Source organism: Triticum dicoccoides, chromosome 2A (assembly GCF_002162155.2).
Source record: "Triticum dicoccoides isolate Atlit2015 ecotype Zavitan chromosome 2A, WEW_v2.0, whole genome shotgun sequence".
In the NCBI taxonomy this organism is placed as follows: Eukaryota; Viridiplantae; Streptophyta; class Magnoliopsida; order Poales; family Poaceae; genus Triticum; species Triticum dicoccoides.
Genome location: NC_041382.1, coordinates 577022422 through 577032279, shown reverse-complemented (window position 1 = coordinate 577032279; position 9858 = coordinate 577022422).

The following is a 9858-nucleotide window of genomic DNA, read 5'->3' as shown; positions in this document are numbered from 1 at the left end:
GAGCGGCGGCGACGGCGACTCTCGGTCATGGGGGGGAGAAACAGAGGAGCGAGGGGGAGGGAGGTCCAGAGAGCGAGGGAGAAGTGAGAGGGGGTCGGGGACGTCTCCGTGGCGTCGTGAGGAAGTCAGGGAGGCTGCCACGGCGAAGCAGGAGGTGGCCGGCGTCGGCGCGCGTGCGTCCAGCACGCAGCTGCTTCGGGGCGAGGGGGAGGAAGATGACTGGCAGCTGGGCTGCACAGTAACGGGCCGCGCAGAAGCTGGGCCGGCTACAGGTAAGTGGCCCAGGTACGGGTCTTTCTCTCTCTCTCCTTTTTTAATTATCTCAGTTTTCTATTATTCTGTAAATTTAGGGCTTTATTAAAAATACTCAGACACTTTCAAAAATCATGAAACTAATCATGGCTACTGTTTAGAATATATCCAACAGTAAACATTTTAGTTTATGATTATTTGAGCATTTGAAATATTTAATAGCATTTAAATGCCCAAATGAAAATACTATATGATTTAATTCAGTGACCAAATATGTCCTGCAAAAATATAAACCATTTTTGGTAGATGCTTCCACCTCAAACCAGAAATGTTGAACATTTTTGGAGGACACTTTGAGTTCAATGAAAAGGGTTTTATTTTGACCCTAGTTGAATTCATTTGGTGCTAGGGCTTAGTCAATCCCCATCTCAGGTTTAAATGAAATTTAAACATGATGTAACACTCTAATGCATGCACTAGGCATTGTCAGAACTAGGGATGTGACAGGAGTACAAGGGTTCACTGGTTCGCTGCGGTGTGAGGCTGCCGTCGCCGCAGAATAACAGGGGGTGTGGGTGAGTAGAGGGATGGTCTGGCCAGCGGTGGGAGTAGTAGGGGGCGGTGAGGCCTCTGCCGCATCGCAACCGGCCACAGGAGGCAGGAGCACGAGGCACGATCGGCGCTGGTTTGGGCGGCTGGAGCAAGAAGACTAGAGGTTGAAGAAGCACTACGGTCGTTGGATAGGCATCGTACGGTCACTGGAGCTAGAATCGTGCATATTGACTAAGTTGACAAAGCCCTCCTTCCCTGTTAACTTAGTAGGCCCACAATTCAGCATGCCACTATACTGGGTCCCAACTAACAGGGGGAGTATTCATTTTTTTGTGCGTAATAAGGAGGCACTTCCTTGCGTGCGAAGATATAGTTGGTGGGTCCGAGCTGTCAGCAGCGGTAACGTTTTTTTCATGAAATATAGAGGCCCTTTCGGTGGGTCCCTGATGTTAGGTGGAGGAATCATTATTTTGCACATAATAAGGAGGCATTTCCTTGCGTGCGGCCATGGACCCAGCTGTCGGCCTTTCCACGTACAGTCCACTTCAGATGCATGTCGGTCGTTGACCATGTTGACCAGGCCGCGCCGAGAGCACCAGGGCAGTGGACGACGGCGAGGCCTAGGAAGGGAACGACACGGAGGCAGGGAAGACTCGGAAGTTGTTTCCCACGCGGAGGGGAGTACGACTGTACGAGGGTTTACTGGTTCGTCTCCCGTTGCCGGAGAATAACAGCAGGTGTGGGTGAGTAGAGGGATTGCTAGGCCAGCGATGGGAGTACGATGGGGCAGTGAGGCCTGCGCGGCAGCACAGCCGGCCGCGGGAAGGAGGGAGCAGGCAGTCCTGCCGACGCTTGTTTGAGCGGCTGGAGCAGGAAGAGCAGAGATTGAAGAAGCATGACGGCCGTTTGATGGACATCCAACAGTCACTGCTTGTGCATCAACCTTTTTTTAGGAAAGCCTCAAATCTGTGGAAAATAGCATACAGCCCATTTGCCATTATTTCTAATAATTTATAGCCCATTTGCTAATTCTTAAGGTTTTTTTGGAGCCCATATTCTTTTTGTTAGCATTACAGCCCATATTGTGGCCACGGTTAAAAAAATATACGAAATTTTGCATATTTCGATGCAGTCGAACTATTTTAAATCCGAAATTTCGACTCACATTCAAACTGATTTAAAAAATAAATGTATATCAATATAAAATCCAACAAATTCTCCACGCATAAAAATTAATGTAATTTAAAATCTCGAAACAAAAAAAAAGATATTTGAAACTAATTGCCAGTTTGATGTGTTTTAAAAATGTACAACCCATTTCTCATTACTAATGGGCCATTTTCTCGGCCAGCCGAATGAAAGCTCTCCTCGTCTTGAAAGATTTGCAGCCCAACAGGCCTGACAAAGCGACTTACTTGGCAAATCACAAAAAAACTGGGCTATGGCCGTGGACCCAGCTGTCAGCCTCTCCACGTATAATACTCTTCCGATGGAAGTCGTTCCTTGACCACGTTGACCATGCCGCGCGGAGAGCACCACGGCGGTGAAGCCTAGGAAGGGGACGACAAGGAGCCGGGGAAGACGCGACAGTGGAAGCCCGCGCGGAGAGGAGTATGAGGGTTCACTGGTTCGGCTGCGGTGTGAGGTAGCCGTCGCCGCAGGGCCTGGCCAGCGGTGGGAATAGTAGGGGGCGGTGAGGCCTCCGCGGCAGCACAGCCGGCCACGGGAGGCAGGAGCATGCGGCACGACCGACGCTGCTTTGGGCGGCTGGAGCAAGAAGACCAGAGGTTGAAGAAGCACTACGGCCGTTGGATGGACATCGTACGGTCACTGGAGCTAGAATCGTTCATATTGACTAAGTTGAGAAGGCCCTCCGTCCCCGTCAACTTAGTAGGCCCACAAGTCAGCCTCCCACAATGGTGGTCCCAGCTAGTAGGGGGTATTCATTTTTTGTGCGTAATAAGGAGGCACTTCCTTGCGTGCGAAGATATAGCTGGTGGGTCCGACATGTCAGTGGGGGGAACATTTTTTTGTGAAATATAGAGGCCCTTCCGGTGGGTCCCAACTGTCAGGTGGAGGAATCATTATTTTGCGCGTACAGTCCACGGCCGATGGATGTCGTTCATTGACCATGTTGACCAGGCCACCCCGAGAGCACCATGGCGGTGGACGACGGTGAGGCCTAGGAAGGGAATGACATAGAGCCGGGGAAGACTCGGCATTGGTTGCCCACGCGGTGGGGAATACGAGGGTTTACTGGTCCGGCTGCCGTCGCCGGAAAATAACAGGAGGTGTGGTGAGTAGAGGAATGGCCTGGCCAGCAATGAAGTAGGGTGGGGCGGTGCGGCCTGCGCGGCAGCACAGCCGGTCTCGAGAGGCGGGAGCAGGCAGTCCCACCGGAGCTGGTTTGGGCGGCTGGAGCAAGAAGATCAGATATTGAAGAAGTAGCACGGTCGTTGGATTAACATCCAACGGTCACTGCTGCTAGAATCGTTTGTGGACTAAGTTGACAAAGCCAAAGTACATGTCAACCTAGTAGACCCACAAGTCAGCCTCCAAATCTGTCCCAAACAGCATACAGCCCGAAATTTCTAGCCAGATTCAAATTAATTTTAAATCTAAATATACCTTAATTTAAATTCAATGAAATTTTACCCACACAAAAACAATGAAACTTAAAATATCAAAATCCGAAAGAAAAACATATTTTGGAACTAATTGCTTGTTTGCTGTATTTTTTCATTTTACAGCCCATTTCTTATTACTTATAGCCCATTTTCTAGGCAAAATGCATCCCTCCTCATCTTGAAAGATTTCTGGCCTAGCAGGGCGTAGAAGAGCAAGTAGGCCTACGTTGGTTATTCTGCAAAAAACAAAATAGCTGGCTAGCCATTTTCAGAAAGGAAAAAAACAGACTGGGCTGGTCATGTGCTAAACATATGAAATAAAAGCCTGGGCTAGACGGGCCACGGGTCCCGCACAACCCAGTTGATACCCTTCTCCGTCCCGAAAAAACAAAATTATTACGCGCGCTGCTGGGTCCCTACTGTCATCCTCACCATGTACAATCATCTCCTTATTCCTCTCGGTTGTTAACCATGTTGACAACACCGGAGGGCGGCACCGCGGCGAGCGAACCAAGGCGGAGGACGATGGTGAGGCCTCGGACAAGAACGAACAGGAGCCGGGGAAGATCACAGCCAGCCGTGGGAGGCGGGAGCAGGCGGTCCCGCCGGCGCTAGTTTGGCTTTGGTGGCTCGAGGAAGAACAGACTGAAGAAACGCGACAGACGTTGAATGTCAATTCAACGGTCAAGGCTGGCACAATCGTTTGTTGACTAAGCGGACACCAAGTAGCATACATTTTTATATATAGAAAGAAAATCAAAGACTTGGGAAGGCGTACAGAACAAGCTAGTGTACCAGTAAAGAGACGTTGCCGAGTTTTAGAAAAAAAGAAAGACGTGCTCCTGTAGCTGGTTCGAATTCAAACCTAGACTATGACTATATATGGTGCTATGCTACTCTGCAAGTAATGAAACTGACATATCCAACATTCGCTTCTCCTCTTCTCTACTTACTCTGCCTAGCATCAGAAGCTCTGGCCGCAGCAACCATGTCCGCTGGCTGCTTGTCCACCTGCTCTTTAGCAGGCAACAACCAAATATGCGCCAAGTCGCCACCCGTACCATCGCCTATGGGTCTCATCACACCCCCGCCGGCACGAGCACCACAGCCGATTGCTCATCGCAACCCGCTGCCGTTGGTGTGGTGCCACTGCTGCAAATCACGCAGAGTCATCCATCGCGTCTCAACCACAATCCGCAACTCTGATCGAGTCTTCTACAAATGCCCGAATCATGGGGTAATAATATGTTTAAGTGTTGTTCTGCTGCTTTCAGTTGCTGATTTTTTTAATAGTTTGGTTGATGATCTTCCAATTTGATTCATGCAGAAAAGGGAAGATTCGTGTGATTTGTATTTGTGGGAAGTTGCTGATGTGGGGGAATGCAACTATGCTGATTATTTGGTTAGCCGAGGAATCCCAATACCAACATGTTGGGGTGTTGGACAAGTAACTGAAGGAACGACAGAAGAGGAAGATGCAGAGCAGAAGGTTAAAGATGCAGTTCCTCTGATCATGGCCAAGCAACAGCTGCTGAACGGCCTTGACAACAATGAGGAGATGAAAGAGCTTGTGAAGATAATGGGCAAAATCGATGTGCTCTGTATGATGATTGTCTCTTTATTTGCAGTGTATGTAGCACTCGTGATGTATTCAGTGGTTACGACATGAGCACTTTGCTGAAACTAGTAATGAATGAAACCTGTGTAGCAGGCTGGGCGTAGTGTTGTGAACATCTAATGATTTCTATTAACGGAAATTAGGGGGTATCCCCTTTTGCTCATATAAATAAATAAATAGCAGAGGCCCTGTCGGATCAGCTTTGTTCTCATTCAAAGACGTCGAGCAAATTGCAGTCCAACAGCAAACTATGTCATCAAATTCAAGCTTCATAGCCAAATATGTGTCGGAGTAAATAGCCATGGGTAGCCTAGCCGGCTTCCCCTGGCCCTTCTGAAAAAGTTACGAGCCCGCCCGGCTCTCAAGAATCCAAGATATGGGGCCGCCTTCCCCTAGCTGGCTGCAACCCAGGCCGGCTTTCGGAAGGCGGTCCGACTTTAGCCCTCATGAGGAGGCCGACTCCAAGAAGCCGGCCATGAGAAGGCCGACTCCAAGAAGCCGGCTCCCTATAAAGCGATCAAGACCGTACCCACAAAGTTTGCACCCACCTGACGGCGGTGCGACGGGGCGTGGCTACAGTAAAGCCTGCCACCCCCGAATCCCGGAGCACGCCTGGCATGGTGTGCCGTATGGGCTAGGCACGCCCGTCTGGCGCGGCACTGTTGCCATGTTGACCCTGGCATCACCCACGATGGGCCGCCAGCGTGGCCCACAAACGGTGGGCCCCTTTGAGCAGAGAGACGCCCGAAGGCGGCCACGCCTCCAACTAGTCGGCCCAAGACAGAGCCGGCTCCCCGCAGCCGGCTTGTCGCCTTCCTCGAAGAGGACGCCCCATTAAGGAGACAAGACGCGGTAAGGCTACAGCAATCGCCTGACAGGCGGCGGTACTGTAGCCGCGCTTATCACGATGAAGCCCACGTCAGCAAGACAGAGCCACAGTAACCAGCCGCCAACCAGGCCCTGGACAGTGGGGCCTGCCTGTCGACCAAGGGGCCGGCAGTCGGCGGGACCCACCAGTCGGCGGGCCCCAGCAGCCGGCGCAGAAGCCGGTGAGCGCAGTCACAGACGGCTGGGCCCCGTGCCCAGTCGGATTACCATTGTACCCCCGGGGGGTAGGCCTATATAAACCCCCCGGAGCACCCATGCAAAGGGTTGGACCCCTTACTAGTCCTAGACACCCCACAAGGAGAAGAAGCAGGCTTGCCGTGCCCTTCTTCCTCCTCCTACCAAACAGCTCAAGGAGCGTTGTATTGCTACTCGATTCATCTAGTGAACATGCGGAGACCCCGCAGAGCAGCAGTAGGGGTGTTATCTCCACGGAGAGCCCCGAAGCTGGGTAAGATCCGACGGCGTGCATGTCTTCGCCTTATCCCGTTTCCAGGCACCGGCGATGTCTTACTGGCTCCCACAATGATAAGCCACCCGTTGGCATATGTCGCACCTACCACCCGACATTTGGCGCCCACCGTGGGGCCAGGTGCACCGTCGTCCGGAGACCTGTTCTGGACGGGAACCTTATTCCTCCCCCGCGAGCGTAGCCAGCCCGGCACGCCCGATGGCGCTTGCCACGACGCGCTACAAGGCGTCACCAGCATTTGCGCGGCAAGCGGCCTCGCCGATCTCCTCGACGAAACTCTCATATCCGACGAGCTCGCCTCCGGTGCGGGCACCGACCACCTCGCCAACCTTCTCGGCCAGCTCCATGTCTCCAGCGAGCCCGCTACGGACCTAGAGTCGGTTGGCTCCACCGACCCGATGCCTGTCGACTCCGACACGGCCTCCTACGACACCTTCCCCACCAACGTCACGATCTACAACGACCCGCTTCCTCGAGCCGACGGCTGCGATGCTGTCACCGCCGAAGTGATGGTTGTGGCCACAGCGGCCTGGCCGACGAGAGCGCCCACGACGCCTCGCGCGCGGCGGCCCACGACTTGTCCGCTCCCCTCCCGGCTAATGCCGACGACGAAGTACTGGAAGCACGCCGCCTTGCCCTCCTCGCAGAGGGCTAGAGGCTGGCCTCCGTAAGGCGCCTCACTGAGGCCTACCAGCACGAAGCTGACCGCGCCGCCTTCGGCACGCCGGCCCCGGGCGGGCCAAGCCGGGCCGACCTTGTCAAGCAACGCGGCGCCGTCATCGCCGGCACGCTAGGAGTCGACCGCCCGGTCTATGCCACTCCGCTCGAGAACTTGCGTGCCGCCCAGGCGGCTGTAGACGAGTTGGATGGCTTGGAGGCCGAAGACCTCCCCCACATGACCCGGCTCATCCAGCAATTGATTGGCGCAGCCGCGCAGCGACACGAAGCCAACGCCAGCGCGGAAAGCCCTCCCCCGCGCCGAGAACACGGCGCGACGTCCCGGACGCCGACTACGAGCAATATCCGCGCGCGACGCGAGAAGGAGCCGGCTGCCAGCCGCAACCGGACCCAGATCTCCATCGAGCGAGACGCGGACGGTCATCCCCGAGCCATGGAATGGCGGGGCGACCCGCCTCCGCCTCCGCCCCGTGGAGAGAGATATCCCGCCTCGCCGCCAGTGGCGCACCCGACTCTCAGCGGCCGGCTAGGCCGCCGCGAAGGAATCGGCGAGAACGACGCCCGCCATCGGATCGACCGCCTGGCGCGATCCCTGGCATTGGAAGAAGAAGACCATGTCGGCCCGCCTTGTTTCGGCCCCCGCATCTGCGACGAGCCCTTTCCCAAAGGGTTCTCACTCCCAAGAGACACACCCAAGTACAACGGCTCCGTGAATCCGGAAGATTGGTTGATCGACTACTCCATGGCGGTTAGCATAGCCAATGGTAACCGGCGTATCGCCGTAAAGTACGTGCCCCTCATGCTACAAGGCACGGCGCGGACCTGGCTCAACAGCCTCAAGCCGCGTAGCATCAACAGCTGGCTAGACTTCATAGAAGCCTTCATCCGCAACTTCACCAGCACCTACAAGCGGGCTCCCAAGCCCAGACAGCTCTCCTTGTGCGTACAAGGCCCCGCCGAGTCCACTCGCGATTACCTCACGCGTTGGGCCGAGCTCCGCAACTCCTGTGAAGGGGTGCACGAGGTGCAAGCCATAGAATACTTCACAGCCGGATGCCGAGAAGGCACCCTCCTCAAGCACAAGCTCCTCTGCGACGAGCCGGCTACCCTCGATGAACTTCTGGACATAGCGGACAAGTACGCCACCGCCGACTCCTCGATGAAGATCGAGCTTCGGGTAGACGCGTCCGGAAAGGTACTCAACCCGGCGCCCAAGACGCCGGCTGGGGATTCCGGCCGACACCCCAACTCGAACGACCACAAGCGCAAGGGCCCCGCGCCGCCTCCCGCCAGCCGGCAGGTGGCCACAGTCGAAGATGCGCCGCCTGAAGAACGACCGGCGCCCAAGAAGCCCAAGGGCGGCAGGCCGGCTTGGCAGCCCACTATCTCCTACGAGCAAACCCTCGACGCCCCTTGCAAGTTCCACAGCGGCGCGAAGCCGTCCAACCACACGACCCGGAAGTGCCATTGGCTCACCCGAATCTCTAAGGGCGAGGGGCTCGTGCCGCCTCTGCCTGCCGGCCCGCCGCCTCCGCCCCCGCCGCCTCCGGCCGCTCGGCCCGCAGTCGGAGCCGTGCATGACGAGTTCCCTGATGAGCAAGCAACCTACATCGTCTTTACGAGCCAGCCCGAAGACCGGCGTAGCAAACGCCAAGAGCGCCAGGAAGTCAGCGTGGTCGCTGCCAGCCCAGCCGGACACATGCATTGGTCAGAAAAGCCCATCAACTGGAGCCGGGCCGACCATCCGGAGGTGATGCCGTCTCCCGGCTCTTATGCCTTGGTCCTGGAAGCCACCCTCGCAATGGACAGACGCGCCGCCCGCTTCTCTCGTGTGTTGATAGACGGCGGGAGCAGCATCAACATCCTGTACCGTGCCACCCTGGAGAAGCTAAACGTTAATACAAAGCAGCTCACGCCCACTCGGACAGTGTTCCACGGCATCGTACCCGGCCTGTCCTGCGCCCCCATTGGTAAAATCAAGATTGATGTACTTTTTGGGGATAAGGAGCATTTCCGCCGGGAAGCGATCTGGTTTGAAGTGATGGACCTGGAGAGCCCTTACCATGCATTGCTGGGCCAACCTGCCTTGGCCAAATTCATGGCAGTCCCCCACTATGCATACCTCAAGATGAAGATACCAAGCACCAAAGGCGTCATCACCGTAGCCGGTGATTACAAGAAGTCCTCCGAGTGCGCAGCGGCCAGCAGCCGGCTGGCCGAGTCCCTTGTGATTGCCAAAGAGAAGAAGATGTTGGACCGAGTCGTGGCCATAGCCGGCAAACAGTCGGCCGTGTCCCCCGACCCCAAGGAGCATGACGCCCAAGGATCTTTCCAGCCGGCCAAGGAGACGAAGAAGATACCTCTTGACCCCGAGCATCTAGAGAGGTTTGCCGTCATCGGGGCAAACCTGAATAGCAAATAGGAAGGCGAGCTCGCCGATTTCCTCCGTGAGAATCGGGACATCTTTGCATGGTCCCCCAAGGACATGCCGGGTGTTCCAAGGAAATTCGCCGAGCACAAACTACACGTTCGAGAAGACGCAAAGCCAGTCAGACAACCCCTTCGCCGATTGTCGGAGGAGAAGCGTAGGATTGTAGGGGAGGAGATAGCCCGGCTCTTGGCGGCCGGCTTCATCATGGAAGTTTTCTTTCCAGAGTGGCTCGCCAACCCGGTCCTTGTGCTAAAGAAGAACAACAAGTGGCGCATGTGTATAGACTACACGAGCCTCAACAAGGCCTGCCCCAAAGATCCTTTTGCCCTGCCAAGGATCGACC